Consider the following 23,517-nt stretch of genomic DNA (forward strand, 5'->3'; position numbering starts at 1 on the left):
GGAGATTCGGGAGACGCTTATGGCATCTCAAATTTCAGGGTTACCAACGAGAAATCAATAGTAAAATGCTGTTGCAAAAACGCAAATAATTTTCAAAAATTATCGAAAGAGGTGGAGAGTACTGAAAATCTGGGGAAACTTTTACCTCAGTCTCCAGGGAACACCATAGGTTGTTCCCATGGAGAAGTCTTTGATGATGTCCTGTATTAAAGCTTTTAGTGATTAAATAATAATAATAATAATAATAATAATAATAATAATAATAATAATAATAATAATAATAACGACACTTGTGTTTACACTGCGTATCAAATTATTAACGACTTTACATTTTTTTTAATATTTAAGGAACGAGTGAATAAAAATCCATGAAACTTTGATAAAGTGCTTACAATACTATTCAGCTACTCCAGTCAGAAAATAAAAGTATTTAAAGCAGTATTAGCGAAACTATGCCAGAAGATAGGAATATCTGTTGATTTCAGTGTGTCAAGTTATTAACGAGCTTGAGAAAAAAAAAACAATATACCCATAACTTGTTTATTGAAATAATGTTCAAACATTAAATGAACTAGGAAAAATGGTTAGAACACAATAACTACATACGTTGATATGCAATCCTTTTTTATGAATGACTTGTAAAAGACGTTGGTTCACAGAATTAGTCAAATTTATGATTTCGTCAACAGTTATTCCTCGCAATATCTCTTGGAGAGCATCTAACGACTCATCTTTGCTCTTAAATTAGCGTCCACTTGCATAGGGGTGTCGGCTCATGATACTCTAAAGGTTCTCAATTGGGTTCAAATCTGTCGAATTCACAGGCCAATTCATCTTCTGTAGGCCAGAGAACCTCAGTTGTTGCAAATACTCTTTGCTTTTGTTTGCTGCATGCGAGGGAGCATTATCATGCATAAAAATAATAGTTCTTCTGAACGTCAACCTTTGCTTCTTCAGCCATGATCAAAGTGCTCCTTCAGAAAGACTATGTAAGCAGCTGACGTCATTTTTACTCGTTCTGGGACTCTGCATAGGCCAACTAAAGTAACTCCGATAATCCCATCCCAAATCATCATGCCACCACCACCTTGTTGGCGCCTTACACGCTGATGACGATGTTGTCCATCTAGGACCCATCCCTTGCTCCAGCTATCTGTGCCATCAAGAGTGATACGCACTTCATCCGCAAACAAAGCTTTGGAAAATTCCGTTGTCATGTTGTCTTCTGTCCATTTCAATCGGTTCTGTATGTGATGTTGCTTTAATGGAGGCTTTGTCATAGGCTTAGCAGACTTTGCCACTTCTTTCAGAAGGCGGCATTGAGTACTTTTTGAGACATTCTTAAATCGGGCTTGGTCAAAGACTTCTCGACTTGTCTGCCCAGGTTTCTTAACAACTTCACGTTTAATTTGGGGCAGAGAACGGCGTGAAACAACTCTAGATTTACCTTTATGAGCCCCCTTACGTACCTTTGTAGGGTCTTTCACAAAATTCTTCACAGTTTGATTGTACCTTCCTATCATTTTCGATAATTCGAGAGTAGTTTTACCTTTTGCTAGCTGTTCTGTAATAGTACTCTTTTCAGAACTACTCAAACCACCTTTACGACTCATTTTATTGACGAAACAAACTGCCTTGTTTATAATTTGACACACCTCAAATACTGTGATTTCAGCAATTACGATGGCAAGTTGTTTACATTGCGCGGAACAGTACAAAAATTTCACAGTACGCGCAGCTCAGCATAGCCAACGTTTCTGAAGCTTTTGATACGAAACTATCGGTAAGTTTCTGAAACTGGTAAAGAAATGTTATCTCGTTAATAATTTGACAGGCAGTGTATACTGAATTTAACAGTACAAAATATTTCATTTTATTTTTATATTTTCTCTTCTACATAATTTCTTTTTAATATAACAAGTTAGAGTTGAGATATTTATTTATAAACATAAATTGTAAACACGATGTAAATTACGAATTTTGAAACATTGTATCAATTATTGAAAATGGCAATTTATTTCAGAAATCAACTCTCACTTTAGACGGTTAGCTCTAACAAAATATGTACATATATATTCCTAATTATTTTATATTTCTATTTAATAAAATCCAATTGTTGATTTTAAAAATTAAAAGAATTACGCTTAAATGTTTCAATTTATAAATCAACATTTAACTGTTGAATTCAGTGTAAACACATGCGCGTTTTTGTAAACACATGCGTAGTAGTTGTCGTTATTATTATTATTATTATTATTATTACTGACATTAGCATAAGCTTCATCATCAGTGTATCTTTTCAAAATTCCAATACATCAATCAAGTACTTTTGCTTGAATCGAATTTAATCAATAAAATTCGTATTTCGACGAAGATTTTAAATGTTTTATTTTAAAATAATTGTTTGTTCATTAAAATGCTTTTAAACGATTATTTGTACATTTAATACCGGAGGTTTAAATCTAATAATTTGGTCTCTGTCGGTAGGACATTAAAATATTCCGACTGCCCCATTCCCCTGCCAAGAGTAAAAGTCCTTCAAAGGGCCACTTGTTGGCCGTGGGTGGAGACCCGTGATAATTTGGGATAAAATAAAAGAGATTTGGCAGTCGAATTAAAACCCCATTCACTTCCCAACACAGCACTTTAACCTTACCTCGAGCTAGATGGAGGTTGGTGAGGCCCGATCCGACCATTTGGCTGATCAGATAAAATCCTAACGCCCAATACTAAAAGATCCAAAACAAAACAAATTAAAAAATCAAAATACTTAAAAGTAATTCTCATAGCATAGGACACAGGAAAATACAAAACATTTACCTAAAATACATAAAATTTAACTATAATTAGACGATAGAAGTTGCTGGTCACAAATAAATAACACAAACGAATATAACTGCAAACCTAACTATTTATAAAATTAAGATTTTGGGTAGTGGATGAATTTGGTAACAGATGTTCATAATATTTCACCTACTTGTGTATACTGCTCCACAAACAATAACAACATCGACTTCATTTAAAACGTCAAAGATAACGCAATTGTGGTTTCAATGAAGATCAGTTTACAAGACAAAGAAAAAAGCTTATGGTATAGTAAGGAAAATCAGAGAGATACATTATAGGGAGCCGGGAAGTGGAACGCGGCGCGCATTGAATCATGTAGTCAACATAAATTTTTGATTCAGTTAGAGTTATTCGCTTGGGATTAGTATTGGCTCTTTTATGCCCGGGGAGCTAAAAGGTGGTTACGACGTGATCATGTAATACAAGCAAAGGGAACTTGGCATTTCGACTGATGTTGAGTGTTATTTCCAACGCGTTTCGGTGGATGTAACTTGCCACTTTTTTCGATGTTCAGTTCGAAATTATGTGCAAATTACTTAACACTTCTATCCAATCATAGCTGACGGAACGAGAGCATGCTCCCCCCGTGAATTAAGTAAAGAGCTGTGTTCAAGATTCCGTGCAAATTCTCGAGTTCGACAGAAAAATCCCGAGTTCGACAGGATACACCTGAAGAAGGTCAGAGGTTATATTGATCGAAAGTGAAAATGACACAATAAGTGCGAACAGTAGCCAGAAGAATCAAATAATACAAATAAACAATCCTCATCTCAAAATGATAAAATTGTAAATCCTAGAACAGTAAAACAAAAACAAAACAGAAGACCAAAATATATATTCAAAAATATCTTATATAAAAAATTAATCAATCAAAGGGCGTCGTCAGAGGGAGGTACTTGGCACTTACTACCTCTGAAGAAATCCAGAACGATGTTAAAAACAGAGGAATTATAAACCATAAAATAATTGTTGATAGAAAAATAATGGGGAAATGCCACGGACACATACATTCTCGCATTTAACACACTCCAATTTCCAATAACAATTGTTTATAATATAAAACCTGTGGAAATATACACATCAGATACCCTGAGATGTTTCAAATCTCAAAAAGCTGGGCATCATAGAGATATGTACAGTGCTCACGTCACAAATGCATAATGTAGCTTAAAAAACAAGCCTCAATCAACAAGAATTCTACAAGATCAAATGGAAAAAATACTTACTCCTTTACTTACAGTTACAGAGGTCAACAAATAGTATGGAATGATGCATAAAAGTAAAACATATACACTGATTGTAGGAAAATACATCCCCTACCAAATAGACAAGGATCGTGAACTAATATAAAAACAATTATAAACCTGGAATCAAACGAATGGACGAATTTTAAAATAAAATAAAATAAATAAAATAACAAATAAAAATGATATACTTTCAAAAAGTATGGAAAAAACACAAAAAAAAACTAAAAAATATCAACCTCTGACATCCCCAGTAAAAAAAAAACAAACCCACTGAAGATCAAACCTTACCAACATCAAACAAAAAATTAGCAAAATACTCAACACTTTCTTAAAAAAAAGCGAAATCATTTAATTAAGGCAAAGAAAATACCCATTAAAAATTAGCAAAATACTCAACACTTTCTTAAAAAAAGCGAAATCACTAAATTTAGGCAAAGAAAATACCCATTAAAAATCAAATAGAATTAACTGATCAAATGGAGACAGAAAGTCTAAATAAAAATATCAGGTACATCTAAACCAGAAAACACCTATCGATCATTTTCAGCAATGAAAACATCAGACAAAACAAAAACAGAACATCCCAAATCCCTGGTTTAAGAAAGAATAAATAAAAAAAAAAGATAATGAAACAATCAACCAAACAAACAACAACCAAAACAATATCAGTATCACGACCACGAACAGAAACTAAAACTTAAGCAAAAACATAAACAAAAAAGATCTGAATCCATGGATATTCACAATAACACTAACAATCCAAACAAAGAAAACTAAATGTGATCCTGGCAAACAAATTACTACAATAGAAGAGAAGAGGCACCAAAATTAAGAAATAATACTCCTAAACATTTATGCCCCGCAATAATCTCCCTACGAGGAACTCACCGAAAAGAGAACGATACGAGTAATATAAAACATTACTTATTATACAACTACATAAACAGGAAATCAAACACATCGGCGGATGATCATTAGGGATATGGCAAGAGAATATTCTTATCATTGTTCTGACTATTAAGTATATATCCGACACAGTTAAACACAGTTAATCAACTGAGAGCAACATCACTTTATATAAAAACATATAAGATCTAAACGGATACACATTAGAGAGTCAATAAAACAAAAAGACTAAGCTGTTCTCCTAGGCCTAATCATAATTACTTATCAACAGCATTTAAAGCATTAACTTTTTATTCCAAAAGTAATGAATTCGCCATTAAATAAACGGTTCATATGTCGTAAAATAAAAGAACGAAAGCAAACATCATGCATAAATATTTAAAGATATTAAAAGTCTGAAACACAAAATCTTGCACTAAAGTAACTGAGTTTGGCATTAAATAATACAAAAAGCGCTGATATGCCATTAAACAAAACAACCAAAAACTCATATTTCTGATTATGTTACAATGTCATGGGTTTATCACGTTTTGAAAAAAGACAGTATGGCACTTACTGCATTTTGCAATAAAACCGATTTTTGAAAAAAAAAATAAATAGGGAGAATAGCAAAGTCTTTTTTATGATTATGGCATATAGTAGTGTTGCAATGTTAACAGTTTTGGTAGCATTAACTAAAACTATATTAAAAATCGTGTTTATCGCGTTTTTCATCCGAACTTTCCATATATACATATATGTGTGTATGTTGTGTATGTGTGCGTGCGTGCGTGTATATATATATATATATATATATATATATATATATATATATATATATGTACATATATGTATATATGTACATATATGTATGTAGATATAAATATTTAAGAACAACGTGGTTTAATAATGAAAGTGAAAGTATATGTGTATTCTTTATCTCTATCTATCTATCTATCTATCTATCTACTATTATTATATAAAGTCAATTTGCGTGTATGTGTGTGAGTTCATTCCTCATACGTTCCGAAACGACTGAGCTTATCTTTTGCAAATTTCACTCAAAGCAAATCTATATGCCTGACAGTGTTTTTGGATATGTTTTGTACAGAAATTCATCCGATAAGTATCGAAAATCTAACAAAAATCGATCTTAAAAATAGCTTTTGTTTCTTATACAAAAAATAATTTTTACAGGCGAATATTTTATATTACACGTGCATTTCAGCAGATTATTTCTTAAAAAAAAACAGATTCATAATAAATTGAATGTATAGCTTAGTGGTAGATAATTTGAGTACAGATCAAATTATCACCTGTTCAAGCCCGGGTGTACGTACCTCACCATTTTATTTTAATTCTTTCTCATAAATGATATCACTTTACGATAAAAGAAGAGGTTCCATTTAAAATCGACGCAAATAATTTCTTCGTTTAAATATAGTAAAACTAAACTATCCCAGGGCATTCATTGTCAAGCCCAAGTATCAACTAACATGATATTGTAAACACAGACGGAATTTGATGAACTATATTATCATTATTATCATTATTATCATTATTATTTTTTTATTTTTTGCGAATTAGCCCACCATGCTAATTATTCCCCGTAATACATAATAATCAATAGAGGATTGATTCTCTAATCATTTATACGCAATCTGCATAAATTAAAATGCCATGTTTAGGCGTACTGTACGACTGGGCATCCCACAAGAGCTATGACAGCCATAGCTCTTGTTGGCTGCGACGTTATTTGGCTGCGAAATTTATTATATATAATCTCTCACATTCTGAAAATCATATATAGCTGTTTATTTGCAAATCTTTACACGCACACACACACACACACACACACACACACATATATATATATATATAGTAAGTTATAAAAATATATATGGCAGTAAGTTATATATATATATATATACATAAATTCATATTCCTGTCTGTTTATTTGTTTACAATTTGATTAATATATACAAAAGGTCCATTACTTTCCTATTTTATTTATTTCTATATATAGCATGATTCTTGAAAACTATACGATTAAGAGGGAAACTCATTTGCACATTACATAAGTAAAAATCGATTTTACTAAATAGCTGTATGTTAGTTACTTTTTTTATAGAGAGAATTGTTTAAGTGTTTTATTTAAGAGTGTTATTTAAAGTCGATTTATATTGATATTTAATTTAATTTATTTTGCGTAATTATTACCGATGTCGATTTTTTTAAACTCCGTTTAGGAGTTATTTCCTCCTGACTATTATATACATCGTAAACGCCGGTTTGTTTGCGCATTTGTTCGTATATCCGGTAAAAACTTTCGTCAGTCACATCAGACCGACTCGAAACTGGTACCATCTGAAAACGCGATTCCTCGGACATATTATATCTGAGAATTTGAAAAAATAGATTAATTCTGTGGTGGTTAGGTAGACTATTTCTTGCAAGCGAGTAACTTTTTGCGACTCATTTTTTGCAAGTAATGTACGCGTTTACGTTTATAAACGTTATTTTTTCAAGGGCATGAAGTCGTTGTGGTACGATTGGCAAAAACATTTGCCACTTCCCTTTGGTCCCTATTTCCTATTTCAGGTTCGGATCTGTCTACACGGCTATTATTTTTTGTGGCCACAGGGGCAGTTTCTGCTATTTTTATTGAAACCAAAGTTGTTTAGACTCATTTTTTCGAAGGGGGGGGGGAAGTTATCACTTACTTCTTCCGATCTTTTTTGGAGGGTTGCTCAATATCCTTAGTATAGCAGCTGTGTCCATACCGACGATTTAAACTTAAATTATATATATAAAAATTATATATATAAATATATAAATATACAGGGTGACCCAAACAAACGGGCCCTAACTATAATTAGGCCCCGTTTCTTAGTGTTTTGTCCGCATGAAATGAAATTTGGTCATAACTAGTTTATTATATTCAAAACATCACATCAAAACACTAGGGTCTTTGGCCTTTTTTTCTCCGTTCTACAGCATATGTTCTAGATGGCTTCTTTTGTTTTTTTTGTGTAACCCTGTATATATATATATATATATATATATATATATATATATATATATATATATATAGATTACAAATTAAAAATAAATTACAAATATATAAATATAAATATATATATATATATATATATATAGAGAGAGAGAGAGAGAGAGGGAGAGAGAGAGAGAGAGAGAGAGATTACAAATTAAAATGCACAAATAATAACCAGACATTAGAAATTTGGTTCGCAAATATTATTCGATGAAATAATCATTTATCGATTATGAGTCTGGTTTCTATAAATAAAGTTGTCGTATTCTGATCAAGTTACTGTCTATTTGCGTCCCTAGCCTATCGGAAAGTTAACTGGGGAGTCTATAATTTGTCAAATTAAATATAAGATGAGTAGATTGTTATTCGTTAACTGATGTCCTGTATATACGCCTATATTATCTGGTCTTGTTTTTGATCTCCCGCCATCAGATTGTATTTGAAAAAAGATGATATTTAATTGTCTGTCTCGTCTAGGATGCGTGTTCTATTTTTGGGTAACGTAGTTTAAGATGCATATACGTTTGTGGAAACAAGTTTTTTTTTTAAGTCTGAAATATTCACACGATGATTACGTTACGTAATGAAACAGCGATAAAGTCGCCAAAATAGAAACATGTGCAAAACTTCTCCAAGAAAATGCGTGTCTGGAATTTCGGTCAATTATCATTTCCTACTGAAATGAAGTGTGATTTTTAGCCATCCAATTTGGACAACTATCTCCTTTTTATGATTAACTACCCCCCTCCACCGAATAATCTTAATAATACTTATTTTCATATAAAACATTTCAAAGTAAATGAAAGTTTATTTATTTATTTGCGAACTGTTTTCCTCATTTTCGTAGTTGTTGCTTCACAACGTTTCGGTCAACTATTTCTCTGGCCTTCTTCTGGTGTTTAACCGTAACGGGATAGAAATGCCGAGTCTCATATTCTCAGTAATTATTGCCTTCAATTATTGTTGTTGTCTCACAATGTTTTGGCCAACAAATGCCCTGGCCTGCTTTGGGTAGGATTAAAACCACCATCTTTAGACAATGCTCACCTGGAACCGAATAAATATATAAATATAAAATTACTCATCTCGAAGGATTCCAATAAAAAATAATATATGAACGTTATTCGCAAAATAAATGTAGCATATAAAACTCGTTTACTCAGGAAATACGCAATTTTACCAAATTTGTGTATGAATATATGTACATGTTAATATATTTATCGATTTTCTTCTCAGGAAATGAACACTTTAGTAAATATGTATGTATTACGGAGATTTCCACAAGGTCATCTACTTCAGCATTATATTTTATTTGTTCAATAACAGAACCGTTCAGATCGGTCACTCTTAAGTGCGGTTCGATTTATGCCTTGTCATAAAGAGGATTTGCTAACTCGAAGGAAAGCAGAGATTAAATAAGCAACTCTGTTTCTGTTACATTGTTTTTTATGATTTTTATATGAGACTTTTGTACACCGGATAAATGAAACGCATGTAGAAAGTCTTAAAAGAGTGCTTCCATTATAATATTTGCGTTTCCCTCCTAAATCTTTAATGTTTTAGTCAGGGCACAGGTTTTATTAGGTCGGGTCGCTATTTTAGAATTAATTCTTTGTCGAATGAATTGAAGAAAATAAAATAACACGGAAACGCCGAATATTCACAGAACCACTTTAGTTATTCTTTCGCTTATATGATTTTTATAGCCGAATAATAGGTAATTTATGCTTTTTTCGTCATGATTTTTCTTCGTAGTTGTTTATGAAGATAATATCATTAGAGGGCTCCTGTATAGCATTAAGATACTTAACTGTCACAATTTCGAACATACCTTTTCTTTTAAAAATTGATCTAGCAGAACCACTCTCATAAGGCTTCATTATGTAGCTCTGTATTATAGGGTAACATTATTAGGCACGGAACACAGAGTACATTCCTGGATGCAGTCGGAATTGGATTTTGCAATAGATAATAATTTAAAATAAAAAATTGGTTTTTAGAGAACAAAGAGAAACATTAATTTGACTTTAAAGTCAATAGTTTGAAATCAATAAAAAAGAATGTCTGAGAAAATCTGATTGGAAAATTAGACCTTAAACATCGACTACAAAACTTACTTGACACATTGATTATGGGTCTCAAGCGAGGAGAGGGGATTACTCTGAGGCAGAAAGAATGGCAGACCTGCAGACTAGTCAGGACGTGAGAATTTTGCAGACTATGTGGAAAGTGAGAGGGTACATCTTAATCACAGAATGTTAGTTTATTCATGAAATAAATCAACTAGAAATACACAGGTCTTTTAGTAAAACAAAGATTGCTGTGTTATTATCTATGTACAAAGAAGTAACTTATGCCTCGACAAGAATAAAAATACTAATTAGATTGCGACTCCTACATCTGTTCCTTTAAATCTATCGAACAAACAATAACATTTATCTTTATTGTGTTACAAAAGTTTTTACTCCAAGGAAATTTTTTAAAACTCCAGATATTGTTTTGTTTGTTTTTGAAGTCGACATATTTCCTGAGTTGCTGTTGTAGAGTTCTCGTCTTCTCTTATCTCTGCAATATTCAATCAAAGTTTCATAAACGTTATTAATAATGAAAATAGACAAATAAAATTAAATTTAAAAGTACCGTAGGAATTTTTTCTCCTCCATAGCATATTCATATATGCATACAACATTTAGCCTCAACTTCTATCACAGGAGAGAGCAGCTATTCAAGCGAACAGCCCTTTGTCTCTGCTGGTTCAGTCAAAAGAGTCAAATACCTTTTTTCATTCGCCACGTCAACTTAGAGGTTTCCTCTTTCTGTAACGTCATTATCGGGATGCATCACCTTTAGGACTCCTACTTGGAAAACAACATTCGACCAATTTTTAAAATGTGTAAATTTTCCATTGTAACCGTATTTTCATCACAGCAGTGTATTTCGAATTTCTATTAACAAGATAGAAATATTTTCTTTTACCCATATGCAAAGTGTATTTCCTTTCATCAACAATGTTTTTCTGATTTTTGTGCAATAAACAAATGCATACATTTTTTATAGCTAAAGCATTCTTCTATATTTACTTGTCAAACGCCAGACACACGTCCTGTGAGTTTTGTTTATAAAAATGCAACAGAATGCTCTATTATTTTAATATAAGAACGTAATAATGTTTTTAAGTTGGAAGAGCGAACCCATCATAGAACTACTAAGTTTTATTGATTTTTAATTTTTAATTGCTCGCAGGCCTTATTTGGCGAAATTTGAAAATAAAAATCAATAGAGCCAATGTGGTTGAATAAATATAGTACTTTTATATGAATAAAAAACTAAGACAGCAGTATGTTTCACATAGAATCGCTCTCACAACTTAAAAAATTTCAATATTATATGTTTTATGCTGTTATTATCTCCATATTTAGAAAATAGAGATGAGTTTCCCATCTAAAAAAAACATTATTGCAATACAAACACAGATGCCATATAAATTCAATATGGTCACACTACTTATCGATGCCTGATACGAATTTTTCGGTTATTTTTAGTCGATTTTATTTAATATCGTAATGGTCCTGGATATGACCTTAAACTATATCCAGTGGTGAAGTCCCAGCTTGCGAGATTTAGGGAGTGTGGAGCCACCCTTTAATTGCCATTGCTCCCAGGTCCACTCTGACCCGGAGTGGTAGTACCTATTAGGGTTAAATAGAAACCGACTTGAAAACAACAAATATATTCTACTAAAAACGTTCTCTTCAAATTTTTGGATTCGGCATTAAATAACCTAAAAAGGGTTAATATGCCGTAAAACAAAAACAACCAAACCAAATCAATATCGTAAATGTCTATATTTTCGATGAACATCACTCACTCAAACAAGTATTTGCAGGTGGTAGTAGGATACTTAATCACTCGCTATAATGTTGTTGTTTTATTTAATCTCTTTCAGTTTACATCATTACAAAATATTTCATTTGATCATATTGTTTTATTAACAGTAATGTTATATAACGAGGTGGATTAGATATTAAAACAGTCATATTACACAGTGAGGTGGAAGGCGATATCATTCTTATAACATCTGTTATAAAACGTATTAATCGTATGTATATTTGTGTAGCCAGGAGGATATGATATTGACGTGTAAACTGAGTCATATTGTATCAAAGAGTTATCACACGGGTATATATTACAGTTCATATATAAGAAGAATAATATACGCTTCATGCCTTCTTTCTTCAAGAATTCTTCTATCTTCCTGCAGAGCTCCGTGACGAACCATGAAATGACCAGCACCATCCAATTGAGACATCTGTTCTTTCTTCACTTGTGAAACCACAAGAAGAACACTTTATAATTTTATAATATACATTTATTTCAGTTGTCTCAAATGGTTTCACAGGGTCTGCATTTCATCTACACAGTTATTCTTCCAGTCCGCTTCCAGGCCAACTGTCCACCCCCGTTACTACATCCAACTCTTTCGTCTGTTCACTCTGGTGATCAAACTCCAACTCTCGTCTGTTCACTCTAAACTTCCCGACCTCTTACTTCAGTTCCGTTACGTCATCATTCAAAAAGTACACGTATTCCTTACATATGACCTTTTCACGTCTGCCTGGCCAAGGATATTTTGTTTATGTTCAACCTAGCTAATTTATATAAACATCTCCAGCTAAAATCCATTGCTACATTTTATTCTATAAACAATAAATAACTCCCAATATAAACTATTTTAAGAATATCATTGAAAAGCTAGATAGATGGACAGATATTTCGATAATAACTAATTAACTTTTAACAACATTAATTATCCAACAGTAATACTCATTCAGTACATAAATAATCACCGCTTCCCCTCCGTTAAAGTGTTTTTGGATTTCATCAATTTGAGTGGTTGCTCAGAGCCGTTCCATGGCTCATGGAATAAGTGAAGGAAATTTGGAACAGCTTCGGAACGAATTTCGTAAATTTTGATATGGTGTCCGCTCTTATGTTTTTGGACAACATAGACACATTTGATTATCACACATATCAAAATACGCCACAGATGTTCAAACTGCTTAAAGCGAACAATATTATTTTTATTAATTTCTTTAAAAGATGCACTGTAAAACTGTTCATTGTTAATGAATACATACCTTTCCACATTGCTATTTTTTATTAATTCCGTAACGCCAGTAATTTAATAAGTTGTTTTTATTACTAGTCGCTAGCCATCTTCATCTGTGGCTGTGACGTCGGCATTTAAAACATAATGTACGCGGTTTGATCACATTTCATTTAACAGAAACACTTTAATTATACCAAACCTGTGTTTTGAAATGTTTTTAATATTTTAAAGCGCCTTCATAGGACTACCAGCTTGTAGAAACACACAATGCTACCGCAAAAAGCTTAACCTTTTTACTGTTTGTTTTTTCCTTCTTAATAATTTACATTGAACATATTATTTTTATCAACTTTCTTATCCATATCGCATAAATAAATAAATAAATAAAATAAAATAAACATTGTGATACTTTTTCGTATAAGGAAAGAATAAGCAGCTTTCTCGTTTTCATTTCAGTGTGTGGGTGATTACACTAAGGTTAAGCCTGCTTCACTATTTCTTAGCTTGACCGATGCAGATCTCCAATTTTAATCCTATGATCATTTTTGTGTGACTTTTTTTTACACGGTGGTCACCACTTATCAAGGCCCAGAAGCCACTCAGGGATAAGGGTTATTGCATGTACAGAACGTTAGTGTGGAGATTTGATGAAGTGTTTACTTAAGGGGGCGGTTCATTAGGAATTTGTTAACGTTGGACTTGAAGAGATCCAAGTTGTAGTCAGGTGGGAAGCAGGCAGACGGAACAGAGTTCCACAGGCGTGCAGTTCTAAGAAAGAAGCTGTGTTCATGGAATCCACGTTTGATTTAGGCACAGATAAAGAGTGGGGGAAATTGTTCACAGTGGCTTCAGCTAGACGGGTGTTTTTCATAAAAGATTGGCGAGGGGGGACCAGAGATTGGAGCTCAGACGAGCACTTGCCATGGAAATAAAAATAAAACAAAGACAGGCTCGCAACGTCTCTTCTGTGGGAGAGAGTTTGCAGGGAAGAGAAAAGGGCATCCCCACTAAGCCACGAAGTCTATTTTGTACTCTGTCAAGGCAGGATAGGCTATTTTTTAGCAACTCCTGTCCAGATATGGCAGCAGTATTCCATCCTTTGACGTACTTGGCTTTTATATAGATAGAGAATTGCATCAGTAGTGAGATATCTTCTGGAGCGGTAGAAGGAACCCACCATCTTTCCAGCGACCCTGGCAACAGACTTGATGTACGTGTTCCATTTCATATCAGGAGTAAAGGACAAGCCCAGAAGCTTGTCAAAACCTTGAGCTTCTCCCAGACGAGAGCCATCTATTGCAATTGATGCCAGCTGGGGATCAGAGTGTTGATGATGTAAAGATAGGAGTTTGGTTTTAGATGCATTAAAGGTAACCAGCTACGACTTCCCCCACTGAACCAAGCGCTCGAGATCAGAGGAGAGAGAATCAGAGAGAACTTTGTCATTTACAGCCTTTGATGTGTTGCCGTAGATGGTCGTGTCATCAGCATAGATATCAACGAATAATTTAAGTATGTGTTTAGGGAGATCATTGATGTAGATCAGGAAGAGAGTTGGGCCCAGGTTTGACCCCTGAGGGACTCCAGCATTAATACTGCAGGTCTCTGATTTTTTTTCCATCGAGCACTACTTTTATGAGCCTATTAGAAATGATTTAATGATTGAGAAAACATTTCCAGTTATACCGTAGCTGAAAATCTTGTGAAGTAGGCCTTTATGCCATACCTTATCGAAGGCCTTTGATATGTCAAGTGCAATTGCCCTAGAAAGGAAGCCTTTGTCGAGAGATTCGCTAATCCTATAAGATATAACCGTTAGCACATCTGCGGTAGATCTTGCAGAACGGAAACTATATTGCGTGTCACTAAGGAGATTATTTCGGCTGAGGTGGTTGACTATTTCTCTATTTAGTATGGATTCTAATGACACACAGGAGACCTATAGGTCTGTACTGAGAGGGAGATAACTTATCACCTGAATTCTTAAATACAGGACATACTGATTAGGGTTTCCAGGGCGTTGGAAAGCACTTCTCCTTAAGGCAACGCTTAAACAGTTTTGTAAGTATGGGAGCAAGTTCAGGTTGGAGCTTTTTTAACACTATAATTGGGATGCAGTCATGGCCAGTTGCTTTACTGGAATCAAGGTTCTTGATTAGCTTTAAATGAGGAACGACTGTGGAGTGGCGGACCTCGAGTTCAACAGCAACTTCTCGTGTGGTTTTTCGAGGATCGGCTTCAATTAAAGCTTTAAAATGTTCGTTATCAATCGCCTTCGGCCGGCCGCGACTATCTTCATCTTCGAGGCTCTCGTCAACATTGCAAAATTTCGTGACCCACCGTTATGCCGCACCTCCGTTAGTGATTCATGGGCCAAACGCATCATTAATATCACGAGCTGTGTAGGCAGTTCTTCGTCCTAGGTTGAACCGGAACAAGAAATCGTGCTGATTTGAATTTTGTGCATGCTGTCGAAAAGCCTGCAAAAAAAATAATAATAAATGAAGAAATTGAGAACAGTAACGAATAAGACGATTCGATAGAGCGAAATACGCGCGCTCCAAAGTGATATATATATATATATATATATATATATATATATATATATATATAAATATATATATATATGAATTAATTCAGAAATCATATATAAATGTAACATATGTGAGAAAACGATATTGTTTTTGCACCAACCTAATATTTCCTGATCCATGCAAGAGCAATAAGTGTAACCTCTCCTTAACGATTTAATTCGTGAAATCTGCGAATGACTCCCAAGGAATTCTGTGAGGTCTACGTAGAACAATACGCAGTCACGTATAGAAAAAGGTACCACAGTATTTCTCTTTTTTTATTTTTTCTTATTCTTACCGGACTTGTGTTTCATTTTCCTAATCATAGTGTATAACAGACTCAACACTAGTTTTGTCTCTTATTGCCTTTATTACTGTTTCTTCGAGGTGTTTCTAATAGTTAGGAATCAATTTTGATGACCCAAATCTTTTTTGACAGTACATATTGCATTTTAAAATTATTATACAATAGAATTACACCCCAACGTTGTAGCTAATTTGCCGTGTGCACTGGTTTACCTTTCTTGTGACCTAAATATTTTTAGCAGTGGTTTTTAATCAGTTTACAAAATAAACTCTCTTATGCAACTGCTAAGTCTATTTCTATTTAACAATTTTAGTGAGGGCTTTTTTTTCATCCATAAATAAATGAGTTCTCTTTTGTCATTATAAAGTTTTTAGAAGTCTGCGATAGGTTAAAGTTAATTTTTTTTCCTTCCGAGAATTTAAACAGCATTCTTTATTTTTACTTTTGCATTTTTTATTCTAAGCTATATATATATATATATATATATATATATATATATATATATATATATATATATATATTTATATATATATATATATATATATCAAAATATATATATATATATATATATATCAAAAAACAAGAAATGGGCAGGTGAAATTATTAAAATTTCCTTAAGGCCTTATCGTCTGACCCTCTAAGAGGAAACGTCAGAATGATAAATTAAAAACTAAGAAAACGAATGAGGGAAGAAGGGAATTTTGGTTTCAGTTGGAAGAACAGTGGAAAAAAAAATGGTTTGGAAAGAACTATCTTTCTTTGATAAACTCCGTTTTTCTAGGTTTTTATCCATCGGCGATAATTTTACCCGTATTAAATGTACTTCTTCTCATGACAAATATTTAAAAAATTTAATTACTAAGAAGTTTGGGATTATAACAAATTTGGATAAACATATATTTAATTATTCTTCTCATGTTTTGTCCAATACAGAAGAATTTGTTTTATCTGCTGGCTTACAATTTTGCATTCCTCCCCCTTCTGTTGATAAAATCTCAGTATTTAGTGAAATTGAATTATTGTATACTCAATTAAAACACCATTCGCCTATCTCTACTGATGAATTAACTAGTGTTAAAATTCAGTTGGGCGAATTAGGTCGGAGGTTTTCTGCCATAAATACTAAATCTAGTGATTTTGTTTGGCAGAAAAATCATTTTGAAGCGGCAAAATTAATTAGGTCTAATCCCTACATTTATCTTTCTCGCCCGGATAAAGGATCGGGCGTTGTTATACTTAACAAAACGGATTATATCTCCAAAATGTTACAAATCTTGGACGATAAAAGTAAATTTCTCCGTTTGGGTGATTTAAGCCATGATGATACTTTTCGTATGGAAATAAAAATCCAGAAAAGATTTCTTCAACTTCATAAAAGCGGATTTATTTCTAAGGAGATTTATGATAGAATCCGACCCATCGGCTCTCAAAGGCCTAGAATGTACGGTTTACCCAAGGTCCATAAACCCAACATTCCTTTGCGACCCATTTTATCTATGCTGGGTTCTGCACAACACGAACTTGGTAAATGGCTGGTTGATCTTCTTAAACCTGTGCTTTCTTTTTATTCGGTCCATTGTATCTCTGATTCTTTTCAAGTCGTATCTCAGATACAAAAATTACCTTTATCTAAAAATACCAAGTTCTTGGCTTCCTTTGACATTAATAGACTTTTTACTAATATACCTTTGGATGAAACCATTGGTATTTGTGCTGACTATCTATACCGTGGCCCCTTAAAATCTCCACAATTTCCTGAACGAATTTTCGTTGAACTGATGGAACTTGCTAATAAATCAGTCTCCTTTAGTTTCAACAACATTATGTACCGTCAAATTGATGGGATATCTATGGGTATCTTGGTCCTTCGTTAGCCAACATTTTCGTTGGATTTTTGGAAAACGAATTATTTTCCAAAATTACTAAGCCAGCATTCTACACACGCTACGTTGATGATACTTTTGCATGCTTTCCCTCTCGGAGCGAAGCTGAACAGTTTCTTCGTCTTCTTTGCAACCTTCATCCATCTTTACAATTTACTATGGAGGTTGAAGACTGTAGCTCTCTCCCATTCCTCGACGTTCGTGTTTCTAAAGTTGGTACTACGTTTGAGACCTCTGTTTATAGAAAACCTACATTTACAGGGCTCTATCTTAATTGGTTTTCTTTTGCCCCTCAGTCTAGAAAAATAAACCTCATTAGCGCCCTTACGCATCGTGCACTTATGATTTGTTCACCAAACCGTCTTGATACGGAACTTGGGGAAATTACAAATATTTTTCTTAATAATGGATATCCCATTAATATAATAAAATCTACTATTGAACGTAAAATTACTACATTTAATAGTGGTAAACATATTGGTCTATCACGTTGTCCCATTTATTTAAAATTACCATGGTTGGGCCCTGTTGGCCTTCATATTGTTGAAAGGATTTCTTCTGCTACTCAACGTTGTTTTCCAGCTACTATGCTTAGAGTAGTTTACACAACTCGAACCTTTTTCTCTTCTTTTCGTAAAGATGTTTTGCCAACCATTCAAAAGAACTCTGTTGTTTATAAATTCGTTTGTCAGTGTGGAGCTGACTACGTTGGCAAAACATCCCAAAGATTAGAAATGAGAATATCCCAACATATCCCTCGGGATATTCGACTACACCAGGTTTCGAGAACATCCGGGCACTCCCAAGCTCATGAGTCCGCCATTGGCAATCACCTGTTGAGTATAAATAGGTGTGCCGATCAATATTCCGATGGGTGGTTTTCTGTTTTATACAGTGCTAGGTCGAACTATCATCTCAATATCATTGAGGCGTTAGTTATTAACAACTCTCGACCTAGCCTGTGTAGACAAAAGATTCTGAAACATCAGTTGGAGATATTCATTGATTTAAAACCACCTGAACAGTGAGATTTTTTTTCCACTGTTCTTCCAACTGAAACCAAAATTCCCTTCTTCCCTCATTCGTTTTCTTAGTTTTTAATTTATCATTCTGACGTTTCCTCTTAGAGGGTCAGACGATAAGGCCTTAATGGAAATTTTAATAATTTCACCTGCCCATTTCTTGTTTTTTGGTATTTAAATTAAATTATGTTTCCTCTGAAATTTCTCCTTCCATTTTGCTGTACCAAAAATTTACATACATACATATATATATATATATATATATATATATATATATATATATATATATATGTATATGTATATATATATGTATATGTATATATATATATGTATATATATGTATATGTATATATATATATGTATATAGATGTATATATATGTATATATGTATATATATATGTATATATGTATATATATGTATATATATACATATATGTATATATATGTATATATATGTATATATATGTATATATGTATATGTATATATATGTATATATATGTATATATATGTATATATATATGTATATATATGCATATATATGTATATATATGTATATAAATATGTATATATATGTATATCTATATATCTATATATATAGGTATATATATATATATATGTATATATATGTATATATACATACGTATATATATGTATATATATATGTATATATATGTATATATGTATACATATATACGTATATATATATATTGTAATAGATAATTAATGATTAAATTTTAATTTTTTTTATTGTAATAGATAATTATAGATTAATTTTAAATAACTTTGGCAGAGATATCCTGTTCACAAATAAAAAAGAAACAAAAAAAACGCAAAAAAACTTATGTTTCTTTTCTGCTTTTCTCTCACTAAATTGACCACGGTATGACCAACTTGTCAGCAGTTAACTGCTGAAACTTTAACGAGGGGGAAGTTATCCGCTCTCTTGCTAATTCTTCAATTGAAAAATTTTGTATTTTGGTTCCAATTCATGCGAACGAAAAATAGGGATTGTCTCTTGGCATAAGCCGTAGGTATATTTTCTTTTTTCTCTTGTCAACGGACCTTTCTTCAGAATTACGAGTTTCAGGCAATTGGGATTTTTTACTACGATTTTGCTGAATATTTGGTCGGCTCGTCATTTACTGCTTTGCTTCCTGCTCCTGTGTATTGTTTTTCTTTTCATTTTGTTTGATGCCCTTTTTTATATCGAAGAAAGTTGTTGGGTCTGTAAGACGCAACTCTCCCTGATAACTGATCAAATTTAGCCACGGATTTCCCCTCTCGAAGCGATTGGTCAATGACAGTTATTCATTTATTGCTTTTGACATAGGTCCAACTAATGGAAAAAACGTTAGAATGGCATTTGTGATCGGACAGCAAATATGTCTAGTGCTCACTTGAGGTGGGAGGATCGGACTTCAGGGTACATAAGATTTAGAAATATAACATCAAATAAAGTAAGCGATGAATAATCTGTTGATGCTTTTGGAGTTTTCAACTGTAAACTAACCTGCGATATTTCCAAAAATGCAACGAAAATTCCTCAAGTAAGTGTTCCCCATTTAGTTTCATGTAACATAGACTCTCGGCAAAGAAATGTGGCTAACCATGACATACAGATACGGATCGCAAAACAGTAATAACATAGTCATAAAAGAGAAATGAAAACCGCTCCAAAATTCTTGCCAAAGCATTAAAATGAAATAAAACAATAAGAGATAAACACTATTTGGAAAGTATAGGTTAGTTCTTTCCTTACTCCACATACGACAACACATATGAAAGTCGGGGTCAAATCTTTCCTAAGTCCACTTCGTGTCAATTTTATATGTCATACACCATGTACAGTAGAACATATATACAACTTTAAATGAACTTTTTAGCCATTTTGGAAGTCAGTGATAAAATTGACATTTTCGAGCAGATAAATCTGAATGATATTTTCGTTTCATGAAAGAAGTAAAAGGGTTGTACGAAATATCAATGATTCACTTGTTTGGTACAATGATACTTTCAAAATTGTCTCAGTCGTGAAGGATTTCTCCTCTCTTTCGGTGGAGGAGAAATCCTTCACGACTGATACAATTTTTATTTTTGTACCTTTTCTCCACGTTAAAAAACGACCCTGGTGTCTAACTCTGTCCCGTGGGGAGGCATAGTAAATAGGTACAATGATACTTTCAAATTACAGCGCCTTTAATAATACCAACTACTTATGCAGTATAAGGACTGTGGTATCGCCGAGGTCGTTCACGGGATTGCGGAAAATGCTGGAAAGTGTCGAACAAAACTTTTGTGATTTCTGTTGGTTCACGCAAATGGCAGTCAGTTTTTATTCAATGAAAACATTATTTCTATCAATGAAAAATTAATTTAAACGTGACAACAATTTGAATAACAAATTAATTGAAAAATGAGAATAATATTATCGAATAATAAGAAGACAATTTTTACGAAACATTTACAAAATTAAAATTAAAATCGAGTAAAAAACATCCATTGTAATGTAAGTTTCATGCATATTTATATTTTGATTAATTAAGATTTGTGAATTATTATTGATTTCTTCAGTTTATATTATTAATGATTTTTGTTTAAATCAATAGAAATATTTTTATGTTCTTTATAATAACGCAATGATAGCAAACAATGTTTATGATTTTTTTTTTGTATTTGGGTAAAGACCCTCTGGGCTTCGGTACTTTTCGGAAGCTTCCGTATACGGCCCGACCAATTTCGTTGATATCAAGGTCCTTATACTAAATGAATACTCAATCTAAACCAAAAGAAACAAGACTCCAAATCAGTGTTGAGCTTGCATATCTTAGCCTGAAAAAGTATTAATAGTTTATTCACTATATTGTCAGAAGTATTCTCTTAATTACGTTTATCAACCAAGAAATATTTATCTGATTAAGATGAAGTGTTCATGGTGATTACTATTATAAAGAGCATCAGAGGCATTCAGCATAATGAAACAATCAGTATTAGTAACTCTGTCAAAATCAAAATAGTACATGATGCATGACTTCATTGGCTACAATATAATCCAAGCAGTGTTTTCATGGTTCAATTAAATTTTACAATAAACAGAAGCTAGATAATGGCCTAAAGTAAGGCTGTTTTCTTATTCTGTAACATTATACGTTGACTTAGATATCTCAAAATTAAATCAGTTTTAAGTTAGAGCATGACTGACATTTTGATATAGTTAAGAATCGCTTTGTCAAGAAAATCAGCGCTAAGCTGTACATACATAAATAGTAAACAAACAAAAAACAACAAAACTGATCAAAAGTATAACTTTATTGGCGGAAGTAACACTGCTATTTCAGTGTACAAATTTATTGTTTTTATTATTAAAGGTTTATTTGTCTCTCAATCATTTTCCGAATGATGTTATTTTAGATATTTCAATGAATGTATATATATACTATTAACCACACAAAAAACTACTAATAATTAAATTTCTGTGCATTAATTGCAAAGGTTGTTTTAAAATAAAACATTGTAAAGCAGTAAAGCAGTCTTCACATAACTAATAGAAAACGAGTACTTACATATACAGAAAGTTACATTACATAGGAAGCCGATTATATGATATGAAAAATCACGTAAAGATATGGTCGAGGAAATGCGTATTAAACATGCAGTATTGAAATGTGTTCTTAGAAAGCAGGATAAATCCGAAGTTCCTGCTGACTTTCAACAAGAACTAAAATGCATATTGTTATAATATTTTGTAAATCCGCAAGCGGCTTTATAAGACGTGCATAATGAAGTTCCTCCACAAGCACCATCAAATGCTGGTAAGTTCCCCAGCTACATTTGTAAACGGTGATTCAAGAGTAGGCTTGATTGAAGAGCCACTATCGTGTACATGGACGCCCACCACCAACCTGAAGAGATGGTTCTCACACACACACAGACACACACACACAAACACACACCCGCACACACACACACACACACACACACACACATATATATATATATATATATATATATATATATACAGCGATAGAGAGAGTTTGAAGTTTTATTTTTCTTCCATGACAACAAATTACACTGTGTTTGTGTGTGATATACGTAGTGCGTTGGGTGCCCATAGTATGTGTGCGTGTGCATATTTCTGTGTCTCCGTCCGTATGTGGAACAAGCCAAAATTAATTCCTTGATCAGAGTGAGGATAGTTCCATTGATATATCCCTATATGATGTAGACGACATTTGTTATTTAGTTTTATACAAAGAGAGAAACAATGACAGAACGGCCCTTCGAAAAAAAAGTACAAATGGTTTCAAAAACGCTTGGGTAGATTTCATTTCTAAAATTGTAAACATACCAAGCAAATATAAGAGAAGATCCAATTAGTTGTATTTAGTTGACTTCTTGAGATGAGGTAACAAAGTCAAACACTACTTTCCCTAAACCTGAAAACGAATTTGTCCATTAATACAAACATGATTGGACAGATTATGGATGTTGTCTTGAAAATATGCAGTAGAAATGAAGAGGATTTAATAAGAGGTTGGGAATGAAAGGGCGCCGACCATCCCTTCTGAAAATAAATGTACGATTAGATTA

This window comes from Euprymna scolopes, chromosome 16, assembly GCF_053919585.1.
Source record: "Euprymna scolopes isolate OS-2025 chromosome 16, ASM5391958v1, whole genome shotgun sequence".
Taxonomy (NCBI): Eukaryota; Metazoa; Mollusca; class Cephalopoda; order Sepiida; family Sepiolidae; genus Euprymna; species Euprymna scolopes.